The following is a 21,827-nucleotide window of genomic DNA, read 5'->3' on the forward strand; positions in this document are numbered from 1 at the left end:
AGTTGGAACTCCTCACCAAGGAGGTTTTGTCCCTGTACAGCCAGCTACATGGGAACCCAGAGCAACAGGTACATGTTTGAATGGGAAATGTTTGACAAGGTAACTTGTTCCTTCTTTGTTCACAGGCTATTTTGTCCCTTTTTATTCATGAGTGAAGGGTTGTGAAATAAATGATTAAGATGGGTACAAAATGTTGTTTGACAATGTTATAAATGTCTGTGCATGGAAATAAAGTCACCTGTAAGAATTAGCATATTTTTCAGTTAATATTGCTAACAATTCCATATTTCAATAGACAAACTGCAGACCCCTTATTTCCAGTGGCCAGTAGGCACTGTACCACTAGTGGAAGTGGAAACATACAGCCCATATCAAAATGGGAGAACTGTAAGTGCAAGAGGAATTTTTAAAGGCATGGAGTTGTCTAATGCCGTTCTGTCAAGTGAATTTACAGCCCAAATTTTGGAATAGGAGTATCTGTATGTTTTAAACATGTCATGGTGCCACATATGGAGAAAAGTACTTCCTGTGCTGCCAACCTAAATGGCACAGGCTCTCAATCAGTCATACAGACATGCCCCATTACTACCACATTTCTTCATACCTCACCCAAAACCACGTTCTCACTAGCACATGTCTACTCTTCCATACTGACCTTAGTCACTGCATGTGGTGCAAACCATAAACATCTGACTCTCTGAAGATTAGACATGAAGACGATGTAGCTGTCCATGGGGTTATGTGCAAATAGTGTACAGGTTGCGTAGCCTTTAGTAGCTCACAATGATCTGGAATAATCAGGAGTGGGTCTCACTATAGGAAAGGTTTCATAGCCCTGGCTTAGATGATGTTTGTGTCTTGGATTGGTAACATGGGGAAAGAGAAAGTGTTGAGGGTATTCCATAGATCACTCCAAATTGGTATTTCCTAGGAACTTTTAAATGTTAGAAAATAATCTGTACTGACTGGTCTTTGGGCAACATTCTGGTTGATGGTATGCTGAAGTCATGCACAGTTTCACATTGATAAAGGACAGGAGTGGAGTAATTTACAGCTAAAACACTGCCTGACCACAGTTAGACCTGTTAACTTGATAGAATACTTTTCAACATCTGGGAATCTCTGCTTCACTTACACCTCAAGTGATGGTGGAGTAATTTCTGGTTGCATCAGCCTACTGATTGAAGATGTTCATTTTAGACAACCGAGACCATATCTTAAAGAACCAATCAGGAATGGCTCTAGAAACTCACAATGAAGATTAGAGGAATTCCTTTTGAGGTTCTGTCTCTTTGTACTGTTATTTGAGTGGCACTGGTCTCCATCCAAACTCCACAGGATCATCTTGAGTCTCAATTTAAACTGCTGGAGATGCATTGGACCACAAGTGGGCAAAGTGCACTTAATCTGGTCCTGTCCTATCCAGATTACACATGTTCCAGAAAGAAATATGCCAGATTCTGTGCAATCTGATATTTCAGCAGTCGAAATCCCAATAAAAAGATTTTAAAAATTGGAATTCCAATGGGCCTTATAACTGTAGTTACTGACAGATTGAAATTTGCAGCACCCTTGTAATGAAGACTCTAGGGGCATATTTAGGAAAAGTAGCGCTGCAACCAGTGAAGCAGCACTTTTCTTGGGCCCCTTAGCGCCTCCCCCTAACACCACCATGTGTACGCCGTATTTAAAATACAGCGCACCATGGCAGTATTTAGGGCAGGTGGTAGAATTTTTGATGTTAGTCCGGCGCTTTTCAGGATTAGCGTCAAACATTTTGACGCTAATCCTGCAAAGCACCCAGAGGCCCATTGTAAACAATGGAAGCTTCCTTTTACCGCCTGCTCTGAGCAGGCATTAAAAGTGCCGAAAAAAATGGCGCAAAGAAATCTTAGATTTCTTTGCACCCTTTTTATGCCCCACCTAATGGGGGAACGCCCCCTCTCCATACATTATGCCTTGGGCAGGCATAATGTAGTGCAAAGGGTTACAAAGTGGCGCAATGCATGCATTACACCATTTTGTAAATAAGATGCAGCATTTTTGGCCTTCTAATGCTACATTAGCGTCAAAGAAATGATGCTAATGTGGCGTTAGAATGGCGCTAGGGGCTCTTACTCTGATGGCTCCTCCCTCTCCCGACATCCTCCCTTTCTCACTCAGGTGGTCATTACGACCCTGGCGGTCAGAGACCGCCAGGGGTAATGTGGCGTCCGTACCACCAACAGGCTCGCGGTACGGAGGCCCCTATTACGACCGCGGTGGTAGCGCCGCGGTCGCACCGCCGGGGCCGGCGGTTTCCCGCCGTTTTAGCCCCGGCAGTGATAATCCGCCAGTGCAGCGCTGCAAGCAGCGCTGCCCTGGGAATTATGACACCCCTACCGCCAGCCTGTGTCTGGCGGTTTGCACCGCCAGGAAGAGGCTGGCGGTAAGGGGTGTCCTGGGGCCCCCTAACAGGGCCCCAGCCAGCTTTTCACTGTCTGCATAGCAGACAGTAAAAAGCGCGACGGGTGCAACTGCACCCGTCGCACGGTCGCAACACCGCCGGCTCCATTAGGAGCCGGCTCCTATGTTGCGGCCTCATCCCCGCTGGGCCGGCGGGCGCAAACTTGGTTTGCGCCCGCCGGCCTAGCGGGAATGTCATAATGGGGGCGCGTGAGTGCAGCCCCCTTCGTCGGCCGCACGCGGTTACCGCCTGGCGGGCGCCAGTACCCGCCCGCCAAGGTCGTAATGACCCCCTCAGTGTTCTTGCCCTTTTCCTGAGTGTCACTTTGACCCCTCCCCCATTACATATACCCTAACTTCATTCCTTACCCCTTTTCATCTGCCAAGCCCTTCTTATCTGCCTCGACCCCTCACTCTCCCTCACCTATACCACGTCCCATGTTCCTCCAATCATCAGACTTCCTTTTCCTCACTCTCTCGGCTGCCTCACCTCTTTCCCTCACCCATTGCACATGCCCTGTACTCCTTTTTCTCTCCCATGCCTCATTTCTCTCATCCCTTCACATTTCCCTCACCCATGCTACATGTCCAGCGTTTCCTGTCTTTTCAATTCTCTGTCAACCTTTAACCCTCACGTTTTCCCTCACCCATGTCACATGCCCTCAATTTCTCCCTTCCTTCTCTCTTTCTCTGCCATCTTTTCTCCCTTAAGGGCCCTCAGAACTTTTCCTCTCTCACACCACCTACCCAATGGGCTTCCCTTTCCTCTCTCCTTCTGCCAAGCCCTTTCTCAGTCGCTGTAACCCCTCATCTCCCTCCCTCGCCCTCAGTCTGCCATCCTCCATCATTCCCTCTGAGTGGGTCCTGCTCTGAGACGCGAGATCCAGACCAGACTGACTCTGGCACGACCCAGGGCTTGTTTACTGTACACTGCCTGGTGCTTACAGGGTATACATGTCTGGGAGGGGCGCGGGCTTTTTGTTGAAACCGTCACTAGAAACACAAGCGATCTCTCTCTGCGGATCTATTACTGCCTTACCTGTCCTTGGAGGGGACTAGAAAGCGCTGACAGCATCTCTGATAAACAAGTAAGTCTGTGCGTTGTGTTTTCCTCTGTACCAGATCACTGAATTCGTGTGTTTTTAACTTAGGTATTCGCAAATTAATTCCTTTTGTGACAAGAACCACAGCCAGTGGGTATTTGGACCTGGCCTGTAGAACGGTTCTTAACTTCACCGCACTCGTCGCGTGCCGCTGAAAGGCAGTACCACTAGCTATTGGCAGTGTTTAATTTGAGGGGGTGGTTTCCGGTGTGGGCTCCGGCACTTATTTTTGTGGGCCTGCACTTATTTTTCTGCCTCAATCATTTACTGCTAGCAAAAGACACATATGGGATAGAGGAAGGAAGAGAAAAACGAAAAAACGCCACAAAGGGAGAAAGCAGAAAACTGAAAGAGTGAGCTGGAGGGGCGGGGAGTGGCTGTAAATGGATTAACGAGGCCCGAGATGGCTTCAGGATTACGCTGCCTCAGTATACCTTGTTTACACATTTAATTGCAGCATCTGCGTGTTTCAAAGGAGAGTCTGGGGCACCAGAACGTTGTTATTTTCAAATTAAGCACTGGCTATAAACTGCGGGCTGGCGCCGTCTCTGGCCTCCTCGGCGTTTGAAAAGGCAGGAGAACGGTACCCCAGTCTGTAGCTGTGGGACTGTGTAGGCCTTGAGGCATCACCTCTGGGCTGGACCCGCTAGATATGTATGAAGAGTGGGGGTGGGGAGGCCTGCCCTGCACCCCGAGAGAGGGCAGCGATAAGACAGGTTGTCCTTGGTCAAGTTCGTTGGCTGCGTAAGCATGGCAGTGAGTTTTAATCTCGACTACTCCACATTGTGTGATTCTGGCAAATTTGGTTATCTCCCGGTGCCTGGGGGCCCTGAAGTGTAAAAGTGGATAGGAGGCAGCACCAGGTACACGTTCAGTTTTGCACTCGTAAAACCTGATAATGCGCAATCTCTCTTAAATCAGGGATGGCTCACAGTGAGCAATCCACGAGCCTATCCAAGTAGGGCACACTAATGTTTTTTTTTTTTTTTAATGAAAGATTACTTTTGCAGTTATAGGTGCCTGCCTGGCATTGCCAATGCCGGAGGTTCGCTGCGTTCGCTGCACACACCGGCCTGTGCCAAGGATTTCTGTTTAATTCTCTGTATCAGAACTTTCCAGAAGAGCCACTGTTCAGGAATCAGGAATGTCCCTTTTGTGGCTTTGTGGCCATGCCCCGTGGCCTGAGTTACCCAACTGCGGGAGAGATTTACAAACATTTTGAGCTGAGTTATTATCACAAAGCTGACGCCAATCAGCAGAAAATGTTTTTACCCCAGTTTAGGGCACATTTACAAGCCCCGTACACTCCAGAACATCACTTTTTTAGACGTTCCAGTGGCGCAGACTGCGGCACCATTCTGTTAGGAGACACAAAGCCACTTTGCGCGGTTTTTCATGGACTCGTAGATATGGAGTAAGGCAAGGCAGTGCATCAGGGGGGTGTTCCATGGGCATTGTGGTGGGTTTTCCCACGCAACACCCATGGGTTTTGATCCATTCCCAAATTTACAAGGCTGAGTAAACCTGGGAATGCATCAAATCCATGTGCCTCCCCAGGGAAAGTGTAACCAGGATATATATTTTTTATTTCTGCTAATTTTTCCCTCTTTCCATGTGTGCTGCGATTGCCAAAGTTATGTTGCAAGACCTTCTTGCTACATTCTGTGTACATGACCAGTACATATGTATGATGATAGGTAGATGATAGCGTGAACACGTGGAGCATGTGGGTGAATGGGAATCTCTCAGTGGCATCCATGTTGGATTGTCACTGACTGAATGTTGCACAAACATTCAGGAGAGAGGTAGCCTGCCAGACTGACATTGTGTATCCTTTGTGTCCCGGAGGCTTTTGTGGAGCAACAGACTCTGACACATATGAGGATGGAGACAGCGGTCTCTAATGAAGTGCACAAGTGACCATGTGCTGGGGTTCTGCCTATTGTCTCTTCCTACAGTACAACCATTACTCTCAGTGGAGGTGGAGACAGCAGTATCTTCTGTAGGTCTCTCCTTTCGTTTCCCAGAGTGCTGACCCAAAAGGCCGATAGTTGTCAAGAGTGTGGGCTTCACTCCTCTTTGCATTCACCTTCCTTGTAGGGTCCCCTCATCAGCCCTCTGCTGCTAAACCATCATCTGAAGACAAACGCTGTCTGCTCCAAAGAGGAAGGATACACAGAGTAAGGCAACTTCATCAAACCAGCCACAGAACAGGGCATGAGGAATCAGCAGCCCGTGTCTGGAGAACTAGCGGAAGAGGAGGACCGACCAGACACAAATGGTTCTAGGATTCCTCATTGACCAGGATAGATGACCTCCGCAGAATGTTGGGGAAACATCTGACATCCCCAGCTGGGGTCACCGAAAGCCAATGTTCCTGAGGTGAGGAAACGTCATCTGAAGAGATCTGCAACTATTTGCTTGTGGAGAGCTGTGGGTCTTCCCTGGAGAGGAGTCTGCCTGGCCTGCTGAGAGAGAGAGGAGAGACTACCCATGCAGGAGGGATCTCCACACAGAGGAGGTGTCCAGCTGCAGCAGCCTCACAGACCTACGGCCCAGAAGAAGTGAACTGAACTTTACACAAGCCAGCTTAACACGCACCTACATCACTGGTGTTGCCCACAGCTGAGGAAGTGCCCCAGTTATCCTCATAGGCCTTGCGTGTTCTTGGTGCCCTCCCTGGCAGTGAATGCAGTGGTGCCTGGCACGAGTAAAGCTGGGGATGTGTCAAACCCCAAGAGCTGAATCTGAAGTGGGTCAGCCTGCACACCAGAAGCTCACTGGTGAGAAGAACTTGTGACTTCATCCCTGCAGTCAACCCACGACCTATTGTTCACCAGAGGCATGCTGCAAAGAGAAGATTCCTCGTCTGCAGTGCACTCTGCAACCAGTCCTGGAAGTACCTGCCCTACATCACTGGGCTCCCAGTATCATGTTATGGAAACCATGGGGGCGGGGCTTATCAGACCACCTCTAGGCCCCCTATGTTCTATAGTAACTTTGCCAACAGACCTATAGGGGGCTTTTAATCTTCGACTGAGTGCTGTTTTTTTTGTTTGGGTCTGAATCACACTGGAGACTGAGCTACTCCTCCCTGGCACCTGCAGGATCTGCATGTTTGCTGCTGACGCTTAGGAAGATGCTGGGATGGGCGCCTTGATCAGCAGCAGGACCCCTGCAGGCACTGAGAGTGCTTACTGGGCTATTGGTACTCCTGAGACCTTCTTCTGATTCTAATACAATTACCTAGTGGGGCGAACCTGGGGGTCATAGTGATCTGCTTGCAGTCTCTACTGTGCGCCTGGGACTATCGCTTGACATATACTTTTAAATGCTTTGCTGCAGTTATACCCCGAGTTCCTTATCTTTTATTATATAACTGGTTTATTTAATTACTTTGCCTTTTTATAAGAAACATCGCTTGGTAAAAGCGATTGTGCTGAATGTTGAGTTCTAAGCAATGCTTAATTTGTAAAACACATAAGTGCCAGGACCCTCATCAGGAGGCAGCTTGCACCATTTGTTGCCTCCGCCAGGGCTGCAATGACAGTATCAACCCAACTAATAACAATCCCACTCCTTCAAGTGTGACAACTCATACTAGTCCGGGACCCCAAAGCTATAAGAATGGCCTGGGTGGCAGGTGTTAGTCATTGTTAATGTATATTCAGTTAATAAACAGCTGTTGTTGTCCTCATCCCTTACTAAGGCAGAGAGCGCCTCCATGTGTCAGACTGTCATAAATGCCAGTGCTGACAATTAATTGCTGGGGCCGAGCACCGGAAACACCTGGCTCAAATTAAGCACTGGTTCTAAGTCTCTAGACAGACACCTCCTCCCTGAATACACCTTGGACTGCGTGTGTCTTTACCTTGAGGGTCAAGTGCTAAGGAGTATACTCAGTGCTTGGCTTTCAGTAGCCATAGCAAGCCAGGTCCTGGGACATCAGTTGTAAAAGGACTCAGTCCCAGCTGTTGGGGTCAAGCACTACTGGACTGGCCTATCAGACAGTGTGTTGTCTAGTTTTTGGGCTACAACATGGCACACAGGACCAAACAAAAAAAACAGATTGCACGCTGGCTCTTTGAAGCTGGGCCTTCTGGCAGTGCCAGACCACCCGAAAGGCGAGTTCAACATTGGGGCCCAATAACCCCGGTATGCCCAGGGCCCCTTGGTGGATCTTCCCTCCTTATTTCCAACATTTGAGAGGAGCAACGGTGGGCATATGGTGATCTCCAGCGGTGCCCAGCTGATGAATGGAAGGTTTAATCGTAATGCCACAGATACAGAAGGAACTATAGGGGCGCTGTGGCGTGAGTCTGGGAACACAAAGGATTTCAGAAAGGATCAGTAATATTCGTAGCCTCTAAGCGATGTCAGGAAGAGACAAATTCTGAAACCTAACCTGACACATTCTGTGAAAGTATTATTTGGCTGTTTTATCATGTAAACAGATAATAACACTATCTGGGCAAAGCCTTCGCCTCATTAGCTATCCAGTTAACCTTCAAGGCGCTGTCATTTGATGCGGCCGTATAGCTGTTTTTATTGCTATCTTTTCATCCATTTCACCTAGAAATAAACTATTTATGTTGAAATCTGCAAACTAGGCAGCAATTGGTAAATTCTGTGGCAAGTGCGGCAGGAAACGCCGCTGCCACAGATTCTCATAATCCAATTGGCCTTGAATTTATTTCACACTCCCATGACACCCTTTAACAGGCATTCACAAAAAAATTAAAAAAACACACACAACAAAAAACATTTTGTGACACCTCCTATGTATTGTGTTATGGTTTTTTCTCTAATTCCTCAGAGAGATAGTTTTTATTTCATTGAACATTTGACAATTTTTCATCTTTGGGCGCAGTGGAAGCTAGATACCTGTTGGAGAATGAAATGTGAACAGAGTGCTGAGTTTGGGGTGAGAAAGGTTTGAAAAGTAGGCTTTTGCGTGCCAACAGCTTTAACTGAAGCTCTCTCTTTAATGCACAAATTATTACTTGACTTTGAAAAACCTGTGTGGGGCAAGTACTGATTTGACCTCGAATTCAAGTGAAGCAAGACTTCAACTCCCACAATGCATTTGTTTGTAAATGCAAACCGGGTTCCACGCTAATCTGGATTGAAAAGTGGCACTCAGGGCACTACAGCTGATTCTTAGGATCACTCCGTGGCTCATTGTCACCAAAGATACAAATCTCCACTTCAGGATTTTCGCCAAGTGTTTACTGGGAATTGTAGTCTCGGTACACATCATTTGACTCTGTTAACGAACTAACCCGAAAAGAAAGATTTGTTAAGAAAGCACGGGGCTAGATCACTGCATCCCTGTCGAGTCACCTAGGCACCTTCACCTACTATGGCAATTGACGTCTGGACATTTTCATACCTGGGGCTTTTAAGGCATGGGACAATGAGGACATACATTTGTGGGTGATGGTGAATCCCCGGAATGCTTCTGCCTCACCGTGGGACGGCCGAGTGAGTTGAACACTAGGCGCTAGCGGCTAGATCGTGCGGTCGTCGTCTGCAGGTTTTGAGCCTCAATCCTGGCGAGGTGATCCAGCCGTTCATCTCTCCTTGGTCGATAAATTCAGAAACACTACAACGAGAATAGCAAATGTTATGTACAGCGTTCAGAAATAGCATGACTGCAGTACGAAGCACTACATAAAAAGCCAGGATTGCCCCAGAGACTGTTGTAACTCCCACGTGGAAGGCCCCCCTCCTCTCAGTCCTCATCCATAAAACTTACATTGTGTCGGGCAGTGGCGTAAAGAACTTGATGACTGAACGCCCCCCCCCCCCCAGGCCCATGGACGTCAATTCACCAAAATGCGTTAGTGACATCACATGCCCTATGAAGTTTACTTTCAGTCACACATACATTATTACAAATACACATTCACACAGTCTGTCACATAAACACACAGACATCCGCAGCACGCATGCAACATGCATGAAAACATATTGTACTTTTCAGATATGGACATTTTCCAGCTTATTGTGCTCCATTTTTGTTACACAAATAGTGAATAATATTGTTCACTATTTATGTAGTAAAATAATTCATATAAAACCAGGAAAGTGGAACTCCGTCCGACGACCATTCGGACGAACAGACCCTGTGTTCCAGGCACTGATTTTGCCTCCTAGGAGGCCAGAGACAGTGCCAGGGGTTGCAGCTGCGACCCCTAAATGACGTCCATGAGGGGCCACTTTCCGGCCTAACTCTGGGGCTCCCAGGCCAGGGCACTGTGCCCCCCCCCCCCCACCACCCCCTTCGGGGTGGCCCTTGTTACGCCACTGGTCTTCGGAACAGGCTTCTTCTCCTGGTCTCACTCATTGTGCCATCTATGCCCAATAGTTACTCAGAGTGGCGACCAGGCTCTAATCAGACCTCAGTCCAAGGTTACAAGTAGTCCGGGGCCCAGTGGGGCTAGGATTTTTAACAGTGCTTAATTTGTAAATAAAAAGGTGCCAGTGTCCAAAGCTCTCCGCTTAAACGCGCGGCTGCTGCAATTAAACGTGCAAGCAGGGAACACTGAGGCAGCGTAATCCTGAAGCCATCTCGGGCCTCTTCAATCCACATGAAGCCACTCCCTGCCCCTTCAGCTCACTCTTGCAGCTTTCTACTTTCTACCTTTGTGACGCTTTTTCGTTTTTCCCTTCCTCCGTGTGTCCCATATTTGTCTTTTGCTCGCATCAAATGTTGAGGCAGAAGAATAAGTGCCGGTGCTCAGCACCGGAAACAACAAGCACAAATTAAGCACTGGATTTTACTAACTAGAAAATGCTGTCTAGAGGTGAGACCCTGCAGGGGCATTCAAACAGGCCACTGCTCCCCCCCCGGCTCTATCAAGTGTAAAGAGCGGCGGTCCCCAGCCTTATATGTACTCACTGCAGTGGCTGGCAATCATTTAACGCCATTTGTCAGGTGCATTTTGGGTAATGTAGTGTAGTGGATGGGAGTGGAGCGGGAGCAGTGCAGCTGGTTGCTGCCCCTCCCCTACCAGGACACGCTCTGTCTCAGCTGATACCTCACCGGAAACAGGAGCTGAATTATGAAAGAGACTTACTTTCTCACAGCCTCTGAAAAGGCGCGCGGTCTTCCACACCGAGCTGGACAAAACGTGTCGGGAGCAACAAGTGAGAGAAGAAAATTCGGAGTAGCGTGTTGTGTTCGCAAGGGAACAGTTCGCATGAATGCTCATTATGGGGCGTGTTTATATTTGGTTTGCGCCGAATTAGTGTCATTTTTTTTAAGCCAATTCAGCGCAAACCTAACTCCATATTTTTACTTTGGCGCTAAACACTTCTCAAAGTTATGGAGTTAACGACATTTTCTGGATGTGGAAACCTACCTTGCGTAAATGAGATCTCATTGACGCAAGGTAGGTTTCCACGTCCAGAAAATGCGTTAGCGCAGTTTAGCATCAAAAAGTATAAATCAGGGCCTATATGTCATACGTTCTATGTCACGTGACGTGATGGCTCTAATATTTGCTCTGCTTACAGCACGCAACACAATTTGGTTTCTTGGACCGTCATCGCCTCTATCTATTACAACCCAAATGAAAGTTGCTCAATTTATTGCCCCGGGAGAATGAATATTTCAACTAGCCCTGCAGAAATTCAAATGTACACCCTGAGATGTTTCGGCAGGTCTTTGCAGCTGTGGGTGTGTAACCCCGAGTAGTACTGTGCAGAGATTGGAGCTTGTGATCTGGAGGTGATACAGCATCTCTGCAGCATATGCGTGAACCCACTTAGCTCTCTTCCTAGGATGTGACCTGCTAACTGCACACATCTCACTACAGCAGATACAGTAACCCCCAGGACTACTTTACCGGCACTGAAGGTTAAGGCCAGCAGGTTACAGATAGATCTCTGCAGAGGGCAGCTTAACCCACTGAGTTAGCTTACCACCTAGTACAAATGACCAATACCTGTAACAGTTAAGAGATAGTATAGAGTGTTAATATTCCTGCTCACTTCTATACTCCTGGGGAGCTATTCACAAACTGCATTGTTTAGTAGTGTGGCCACCGGGCATGGAGGTAAATTCTTGGCAGTGTCTGTTAAAATCCAGGACAAAAATTCAGGACAAATATTCAGTTCTAGGAATGCATTTGAGTAGGTCAGGCAACAATGTTAAACGTAAGTGAATAGACAACTGACTCAAGTAGCAGAGAAAGTTTGTTTATGATCTTTTGTATGTGATATATAAACTGTGTGTAATTTGAGCCGGTGGTTTCTGGTGCTCGGCACCAGCCCTTATGGCAACTCCCACACGGTGGTGCTGTCTGTGTAATTAACGGGATATGTAGAACAACAGTCCTTTAATAATTCAATATACATAAAAAATAACGAATACCAGCCGCCAAAGCCATTCTTGTACCTTTGGGGGCCTCGAACAGTCTGAATTGTCACACTTGTGGGAGTGTGATGGTTAGTAGTTGTGTTGGTGCTGTCATTGGCAGCGCTGCCAGTGGCGATGGGCGGAGCAAGCTGCGGAGGCCTCCCGGCCAGGGCCCGGACACTTATTTTTTCACAAATTAAGCACTGCATACAAAGCACTATGGAGCCAAAAATGGTATGTAACTAGAGTTATTTAAAGATTTAAAAACTAGCAAACGTATGCACAGTAAGAAAAATGTGACTGCCGACATAAAGGACAGGTGTCACTCGAATCTGCCCCCTTATCACGAATGATTGCACTGGAATCAGTGCTCCGTAAATGAGCATTGGCTTCTAGCTTATAGGCAGTACTACCATTACTATAATGTACAGAAAAAAGGAAAGAAATGAAGAGTAAGTCGTGAGAGTATTTCTGTGATTGTTCTTAATACAAAATAGTGGGTGCTTCAGGCAGGCTCTTCTCAGTGCGATTTGTTCTACCACTGCCCCCGCCAGCCAAAAAAGAACTCAGTCTGTGGGAGTCACTTAACAGTTGTGTACTAGAGCAGTGATTCCCAACCTTTTGACTTCTGTGGACCCCCACTTTATCATTACAGGAATCCGAGGACCCCCATTGAGTCATTACTGAAAGATGGGGACCCCGGCCTAAACATTGTTGATGATTTGAAAAGCAAAACAGTACATAAAAAATACAGAAACAAGCATTCATAAAACACATGCACAAAAGATAACACATTTTATTTAACTCACAAACAAATATAAATAAAAAAGTAAAATTATACTTTTAATAGGAAGGTTGAAGCCTTTCTAAATTTAATTGAAGTCACGCGTTGTTCATACTATATTCTGTTTGATCCACCTGCACTGCTCCCACAAATCAATCTGAGGATACTACTTACATTTTTAGCCTCCAATTTTAAATTCCTTGACATTTACAGCGTTTAAACTTTTCACTTGTACGTTTAGCCACTTTATTTATATGCACTTTATTCATCTGTTAAAGTTATTTAATTTTCTAAGCAGTTGCAGACCCCCTGAGGAGGCTTTGCGGACCCCCATGGGTCCCCGGACCACAGGTTGTGAACCATTGTACTAGAGGAAATGTCGGATTGCAGCAGGATGAAACATAAACAAGAACTAAATAAATGTCTGCTGCAGTGCAGAACAATTATAATAGGATTGGTTTATGTAGAAAAATCATGTAAGAGATAAAAAAATTAACATGTAAGGACAGTATGTACTTTTCAGTTGCAAAATAGTCCCTTGTGCATTTAACTGGATTTGGCAGCATACACCGAAACAGCCAATAAAAAGAAGATGATACTATAATACTCCTGTGGGCAGAGCTAAGATGTAATTGGCACCGTGTCAGGCCAATGGCTGAAGATTCCAGAGACTTAAAAACTAATGGCGGAAGGAGGCTGAACCGAAGGCCCCTAAAGTAAGTGTAGAATACAATGTGCTTATCATGAATGGTACTGTAACTATGACAGGTCAAACCTAAAAACACGAACGAGAGATTGAAAAAGAACGCATATAACATTTATGGAAAATATAATTAAAAGAAACACAAGTTACTTTCAAAACACCCTGCCCAGGAACTGACCTTCACTCACCTATAACCAAAAGTCAAAATTGTGTCTGCAGAGACACACACCTGCCGGGTACTGCCCCATCTCTGGCCGGCAGTCTCCTCTTGGTCCCTGTCACGCACAGACGGACACGGGCTGCCTCGCCACCCGGACAGCCCACGGGGCAGATGCCAGCACAGCTGGGGGACAGTCTTTGGAATACAAGTTCAAGGTCAGGCCAGAAGATTGCTGCACAAGGCATCCTGTGCAACCTCACGTGACTCAGAGTGGCAGGCTGTAGAAAGCGGACACTGCTGAGATTACGCACAGATGCTGCCTGTTGTCAGATCAGTAAGGGACATTCTGCTCGGTTCACCAGCAGCCTGTGCCTTTAGGAGACAGGTGTCCGCCCACCAGGAAGACATTCACGAGAGATGCGCCCATTGCAGGATTGTAATTCTACGGCAGGGTGTGATATTTGTTGCACATGGAATATAGATGGAGGTCCTTTCTCTTTGCTAATTTGGGATTTAATTTTTTTTTTGTGGCAACACAGCCTTAAATGAATCCTACCTTATTAGCTGATACAGATGAGGAGATTGCTGAGGCAGGTATAGGCGCACTTGGCAAGGAAGAGAAGTGGGCTATGAGGCTTGGGTGGCACTAGGCAAGCACCACCTGTGCTAGCAGGATCTGGGGCTTGTCAGATGCTCCCTCGGGCTGCATCACAAAAAGCCCAGAACACAGTGTGTGTCCAAAGGCCACCAATGCTCCGAAACCACCTCTGGTGTTTCTCACAGACCTTCCTCATATCTATGTTGGTATCAGCAGCTTCTTACATCAAGGTGCAAACAAGGACCCCTTCACTCTGGCTAATACTGCAGCCTACTGCTCAGGTGATACAGAGGCTGAGCAGAAAGATTAATAATATGTTGGTTTTTTTTAAAGTGTCCACTGAGCATTAAAGGTTTGTTTAAATTGAGGTTCTGGGGGCAGCCACACTACTCAAATGCCACCGCCCTCACCATTGACCTCCAAGAAAATGTGGGCGTGAAATGATAAATTAAGTGGGATGGATGCCTCACAGGCGACTCTTCGATGTGACTGGACACAGCTTTAAAAGAAGTTCAGCTCCTATAGAGTTGAGGAGCTGTGACGTCAAGGGGAGTCTGTGGTGCAGAAAACTGCCAGCTCATTTTCCAACTACAGTCAGAATTCTGGCCCCATAAAAATCAATTCCTTAAGTACTTACATCTTTGCCACATATCTGAAATCAATCAATTCCCTCCAAAGGTTTATGTCACCAGAAGCAAAACTGTAGATGGGTGGAATGGAGAAGCATAACATATATCTGTTATGCCAATCACTTCTTATTCCTTTTTGATACTTCGCAAAGCTTCAGAGGCGGACCTTGAACCACTTGATGAATAGGGTGGTGAGATGCCAAAGGGGCTCCAAGGGAGGTGACAATCTTGGCCCAATTCAGATAGATCTAATTGAAGTGCATCCTCTGTGTTTACTTGACATAGAAGAAGCTCTGGAGCTTCTGACATGGCTTCTCCCTTCTGTGTCTAAGATGCAATGACGTGGAAGGGAATTTCCTTCACACAACATGGCTATGATCAATGATTTTCACCTTTTGGCTTAACGCGGTCCACACTCTGCTGCAAGAGTTAGGGAGATTTCTTGAGCTCACACCCAAATCGGCCCTGCTCAATAGCCCTCTAGACACTGAAGCACATATGTATACCACAGTATTATTACACATCTGTATCATATTGGCTAAGAGAGATATTGCATACAAATGGCACAATGTGACTCCCCCAGGCCTTGAAACGTGAGTAGGGGGCCTAGACCACTGTAAGACACTTGAGATACATACCCTGGGTTGCCCTCACAAACACCAGCAAATATGGGATTCCTAAAGGTCCTACAAAGGAATTATACATTGACTGGTGTAGAGGGCATGGATTAGATGTAAGGGCTTTCTGGAAGAATGGCCATCTGAATAGTATGTGTGGCCCACCTATTCTTAAATTGGCACTGTCAGCACTGATTTGTTAACATGAATACTCAGGTTTAGATGAAAAGCTGCATGACCATACAAGGATGAGGAGTGTGCCATATTCGGGAAAAACTAAGGGGGTCATTTTGACCCTGGCGGTACGAGACCGCCAGGGCTAAAATGATAGAAGCACCGCCAACAGGCTGGCGGTGCTTCTTGGGGTATAACGCCGCGGTCGCACCGCCGGGGCCGGCGGTATTCCGCCACATTTGCCCCGGCGGTGATAATCCACCTGGGCAGCGCTGCTAGCAGCGCTGCCCAGGGGATTACGAGTCCCCGACCGCCAGCCTTTTTCTGGCGGTTTGAACCGCCAGGAAAAGGCTGGCGGTACGGGGAGTCGTGGGGCCCCTGGGGGCCCCTGCACTGCTCATGCCACTGGCATGGGCAGTGCAGGGCCCCCCTGACAGGACCCCATGCAGCTTTTCACTGTCTGCCATGCAGACAGTGAAAAGCGCGACGAGTGCAACTGCACCCGTCGCAAGGCCGCAACACCGCCGGCTCCATTTGGAGCCGGCTCTCATGTTGCGGCCCAGCGGGAATGTCAAAATGGGCACCGCGGGAGTGTGGCTGCATTGGCGGCCGCCCGGCGGTTACAACTTGGCGGGCGGCACTTGCTGCCCGCCAATGTTGTAATGAGGCCCTAAGTGAAATACAAATTTAGCATTTGGTGCTATATTTTAGGGCAAAATAAACCCTAGTGCCAATTTTGTGCATGAGAATACATTTTACGCTAACAAAAAGCACCAAAACACAAGTTTTGTAAACAACAAGTCCTGTTCTGGTTATTTGTAGTGCTCCTGCACTCCTGTACTAAAATTTATCTTGAACACAACTTAGTTACGTGTCATGGCATAATGGTGCCATTTCAAGAATTTCATGTGGTTTGATATTGATTTTTAAATTTGTAAAGCGTTCGATTCTCCAGATGAATCTTGGCACTGCTACTGTTTGAAGGTAAAACTGAGAGGTTACTGAGTAAAGAGTCAGGTTTTTAGGGATCTCCTGAAGGAGAGGAGATTAGGGCTTTCCCTCAGTTCTCGAGGAAGAGAGTTCCACAGTTTAGCAGTACCCGTTATGAAACTTCTCCCTACCCAAGAAGCTCGTTTCAACTTGCCAACAACCGTCAGTTTGGCTGTGGAAGAGCGAGCATTCTGGAAGAAGTATACCAGACAATCTCGTGTCTGAAATATTCAGGGCCAAAGTTGTGTAGCGCCTTAAAGGCCATGCAAAGTGCTTTACATTCTATTGAGTTCTTCATAGGCAACCAGTAAAGCATTACTAATGCATGAGATGGATATTGCTACTTAGGAATCCCCAGTAAAAGACGAGCTGATGCATTTTGCAGTATCTGTAGTTTGCAGACAAATATATGCTGTACATTAAAAAAGAGGATTGCAATAATCCAAAGTGGATAGGGCAAGTGCAGTCACTACAGCTTTCTGAGGACCCCTGGGGATAAAAGGGCACATTTTCCTGATCATCTTGAGGGTGATAAAAACTGAGGAAGTTAGGGCATTAACCCAAGCTCTAAAAGTCAACTTATTGTCAAATATTATTCAGAGGTTTCTGACTTTGTGTAATGTGAACTTCCCCTAAACTCTGGTTCACTAATTAAAATTTTGTAAGGCTTAAAAATGATGTGACTTATCCTATGTTCTATGGGCAAATGCTTTTATTTAAAGTTTATTGTAAAAAAAGAGTTTGGTCCTATCTATCCACTCATCCACCCATGTATCTATTTGTGTATCCATCCAGATCATACATTCACCCACTCAAATCCATCCATCCAAGCATCCATCTGCCCAACCACCCAACCAATCATCAATTCATCCATGAGTCATCCATCCATGCACCCACCCACCCACACAATGCATCCATCCAGATCCATCCACCCATCATCCGGGCAAATGCACCCAATAATTAATCCGTTTACCCATCTGCACCTACACTTTCTGTCAGTCCATCCATCCATAGGCCCATCACCACATCCCAAGCAATAATATCAAAAGACCAAAATTAGCTCACAACATACCATGCTCAAGCTCAATGGAAACTTGTTATGAGCTAAAACATCTTGGTGAAAATTATGTGAGGGAAAAGAAAAGCAATACATTTGAAAACCATAAGAATAAGAGCAGGTTCCATGATGTTATCTATTTTGTTGATAAAGTCGCTCTGTTCCAGTCAGTGCTCAGGGTGCACTGGAAGCCATTTATAATGTCTGTTCTGGCAAATGAGCAGCAGGGTAAAAAGGCAGCATATAAGCTGTTAGCTGCAAAGCACGAATGAAAACTGCAAAACTGAACCTGCAAAAATTACCGACAAAGAAGGTCCTAAGGGCTTAATAACAGACAACGGACATTAGGCTAAATTTACACACTCCATGTAATTAATGGATAGGTGGTCACCCTCTTTTGTAGTATGTTTCGTTTTACCCTAATAGTACTATAAATGTACTACAAAAATGTTACTGACAATTTGACATATGTATGTTCTGAGGTCTCAGCCTCTTCCTCTCTTGTCTTTTATGTGCAGAGATCTCCACCAGGCTGTAGAGATTTCCACAACCGTATGCCAAGGTTTTAGCAGTAAATATGGGAGAGGGAGATGGGAGTAGTGAAAAGTGGGGAATATTTATGACTAAAGGGGAGGAGTTAAAGTTGCAGTAAGGAGGGATTTAGGGGCAGGTAGGAAGGGACTTAGGGAAGGGCACACACCCACTCACAAAATAGTAAGCCCATTGTTGTTCACAAGCTGCACTTCTATAGTTACTACAGACAAAAAAAGACCCAAAACAGTAGTAAATGTACTCTAGCTCGGAGCTGGAGTGAGTCCAGTGCCACACATGGCCAGCCATTAATACTGCAACACCTTCCCATAGAAAATAATGGGGATGTGCAGTTAAAATAATATCCCATGGGAACTAATGTTACATTAAATTGAATTATTTAACCTATTAAAAAATCTAAATTTAATAAAAAAAATCTATAAGTAGTTTATATTTACTATTTTATTTTTTAAATATTCTAATTACCATTTTAATTCGAAAAATTAAGGTGACATTAATGTTTCTTAAAAATAATTGAATTACGTTTAACTAATTCTATACATCACAGTTCATATTTTTTAATACGAAATAAAGTTTTGTTTTTACTTTGTGTCAGTTTTATTTACTTAATTTAGATTGTACAGCTCACATCCTGAAATAAATCAGCAAATGGCAGTGGTACCTCACAGCAAACAAGTTGATGAGATCCAGAGTCCTGAGATCTGATTGTGGAGAGTCAGAGGGTCACCAGAACCAGCCATGACTAGCAGAAGTATGGGTGATTCTTGCTGTATGTGTGTTGTTCTTTGTTGTATCCAGGAAACTCTGATGGCCATGACCTTTGCCCTGATATAATTACATGTATCCAATGAGACATACTATCCTGGAGCCCATTTGTTCTGAGATTTCTTCTATGATACAGACCTGAGAGGTGAATATTGTACAATCTGACTGTCTGCTCAGAAGAGTATGCGAGGTGAATGGATACAAGGAACCATCCTAGGCATACATGTAGATTGTTAAAATAGTCGCAGGATGATCTATTACTTAATTCATATACATTTCAAATGAAAATGTTTATGGAGAATATTTATGTGAAGGAAGGTAATACTTCCTGCACAAAAACAATCCTGGCTGTAACTCAAGCATCCTTCCACCATGGCGCAATGGTGCCTGCATTGTCGCTAGAAAGCAGTCAGTGTGCCAGTGCAGGTAGAGAGTGGGAATGCGTGTTCCTGCTCTCTCCATCTGCCGCAGTGCAGCAAGATGTCTGCTGCTTTGCGTCAAATGTTAGTAAATCTGGGCCCTAAGGTTTAAAAACAAAATTGCAATTGTTCTGCATCGCTGTGGCTCTTACAGAGTGGCACTTCTGATTCAGCTCTATGGAGGAGCAGCTCTATGCAGGAGTTCATAGACATCTTGCCTCTCCGATAAGGCCCAAATTAAGATATCCTTTCCATATGTTAGTCAATGTGGCAATTTCCTAGTTGCCATGCAGTACCATCAGGAAGAGGACCCAAAGCGCAAGACACCTCCTGACAGAAGAGCTCTTCCTAGTGCGAGGGTACAACATGTCTACCTGTCCGGCTGTAGGCTTGTATCATGGCAGGCAGACCTTGTGGACTACCTACACCATGGCCACCATTTCATATGGCTAGAAATAGCAGTGAGATAATTGTGTCTTCCCAGGCATCTCCTCTGCTCTACTTGGAGCAGCCACCATCCCACATTGCGCCAAGAAGAGGATTGAGATACGTCATGTCTGCAGGGGTCACTCGACAGAGGAAGATCAGAGGGCTCTAATGTCGAAGTCATCAACCTGGTTGTTTGTTGCAAAGCCAGTCCACAAGTGCAGTTATATTTTCCAGAAAGCTGGTGGCCAACAGCAGACCTATTGACTTTGCCAATGCTTGTTTTCCTTGTATTCACTGTGAGGCAAGGATAGTCTGGTACATCAGCCTTTAAAATCTTCTGCCAAAGTGAGTCAAAAGTATTTATAACTAAAAAAAAAAGTTTGACCTTCTGCTCTGCACCATTTACAGCCACATAAAATGTATCAGTACCCATGAAATAAACGAATAGCACAGAAAATCCGGCTGACATAATGGATGCCCTTTGTTGGGAAGATGTCTGTACTTCTGTGATGCCCCTCTATGGACAGCAGTTCGTGCCTCGCCCTGTACTTGTTCTTGTTCCAAATCCTTTTATCAAGTGGTCAAACAGAGCGGGATGGGACCTCACTTTTATTATTTATGAAACACAGTTCCCCTATTTTCTGTAAAAAGATAACCATCCCGAGCAGTGGCATAGCGTGGGGGGTGCAGGGGGGGGCGGCCGCACCGGGCGCAACATCTTGGAAGAGACTCGAGTGCTAAAATCCATGGGTTAGGGGGCGCAAATTACTTGCCTTGCCCCGGGTTAGGGGGCGCAAATTACTTGCCTTGCCCCGGGTGCTGACAACCCACGCTATGCCACTGATCCCGAGACAGTTAATTCTGACAGTTTAAAAGCCTCAGTTGAAGTGTCATTCAGTGAGTATCCTATGCCGTGAAACTGAAACTGGGCAGAGCTAAACAAGCCTTCCTGCCAGGGTACCTGCTGCCTGAAAGAAATGCAAATGTGCGCTATGAGTTAATATGCTATTGTAAAGGATGCTTTTGACCTAAACACTCGAAATTGTGTGATAACAAATATTTATTCGTTTTGAATGGTAGTGCAAAGAGTTAACTGGGCTGTGAAGCGCATGCTTGTAATTGTATTGTTGAAGGGACAGTAATGTAAAAAAAATTGCATTACGTACACTCTGAGTATTACTAAAATGTACATTTTGGAAGCACCATTTTATCTTAAACATTTTGCGCATTTGTAGCAATCTATCCCATGCTGTGTGAAATGCAAGTTTAAAATAATTAATTATGTATTCACAGTGCTTTCTGTCACAGGCTGTGACCTCATAGCACTAAAAATACACACTTTTCTCCACTGCTCCAACCAAGACTTATTCTGTGGCTCTCTGGTTACACTCAGACCTCTGCACTGCATTAACTAAAAGAGGTTTACTAATGTACTGTAGTGTATTTCCCAATAAGTAACAACGTTTTTATTTTTTATTTTCATTTAAGCTGCATGTTATTTTATATGTAGCCACTTGATGGTGAAAGACCAAAAAAGTACAGAATATTTTATTTTTAAGCCACGCCTTTGACCCCACCCCCACTGACCCCACCCCCACTGCATGCAGCATCACAGTTCCCATACTTTTTTTAGTGCACTTCGACCACTGCTTTTATCTCAGAAATAATGAGTAACTCGGGTGCCTGCCAAGTCTTCAAGCGGTAAATAAGAGACGGAAGTCAGCCAAGGTCTCAACCTTTCCCATAATTCCATGTATGTCAAGGAGGGGCAGCAGGGTGGCGCTCTGCCATCAATTACAGGTGACCAACACAGGGAGAGCCATGTTTCCTAGAAAGAAGGCAAGGATTGTCAGATATGCCGTTTTTATTACATGTACGATGGTTTTCGCAGTGTGTCTGCTCTTTCCTTCGGAATTTGCGCAGATTCCTCACAGATTCGGAATGCCTATGCTCAGCGAAGTTTATGTATGTTTTACAAGATTTCATATTTCGCTGTTAGAGCCTGAAAACTTGTATCTCGGCTGCCACCACGTGGAA

The 21,827-nt window shown here is 45.7% G+C and overlaps 1 long non-coding RNA gene across 1 annotated transcript in view; it reads left to right on the top strand.

Moving 5' to 3' along the window:
• Nucleotides 1-3,433: 3,433 nt before the first annotated feature.
• The window catches only part of LOC138246465 (uncharacterized), a 34,543-nt gene continuing 16,149 nt past the window's right edge, over nucleotides 3,434-21,827 (top strand). The window contains exon 1 of the long non-coding RNA XR_011194296.1: nucleotides 3,434-3,533. This is a non-coding gene — a long non-coding RNA (uncharacterized lncRNA). The remainder of the gene's footprint in view (nucleotides 3,534-21,827) is intronic.

This window comes from Pleurodeles waltl, chromosome 7, assembly GCF_031143425.1.
Source record: "Pleurodeles waltl isolate 20211129_DDA chromosome 7, aPleWal1.hap1.20221129, whole genome shotgun sequence".
In the NCBI taxonomy this organism is placed as follows: domain Eukaryota; kingdom Metazoa; phylum Chordata; class Amphibia; order Caudata; family Salamandridae; genus Pleurodeles; species Pleurodeles waltl.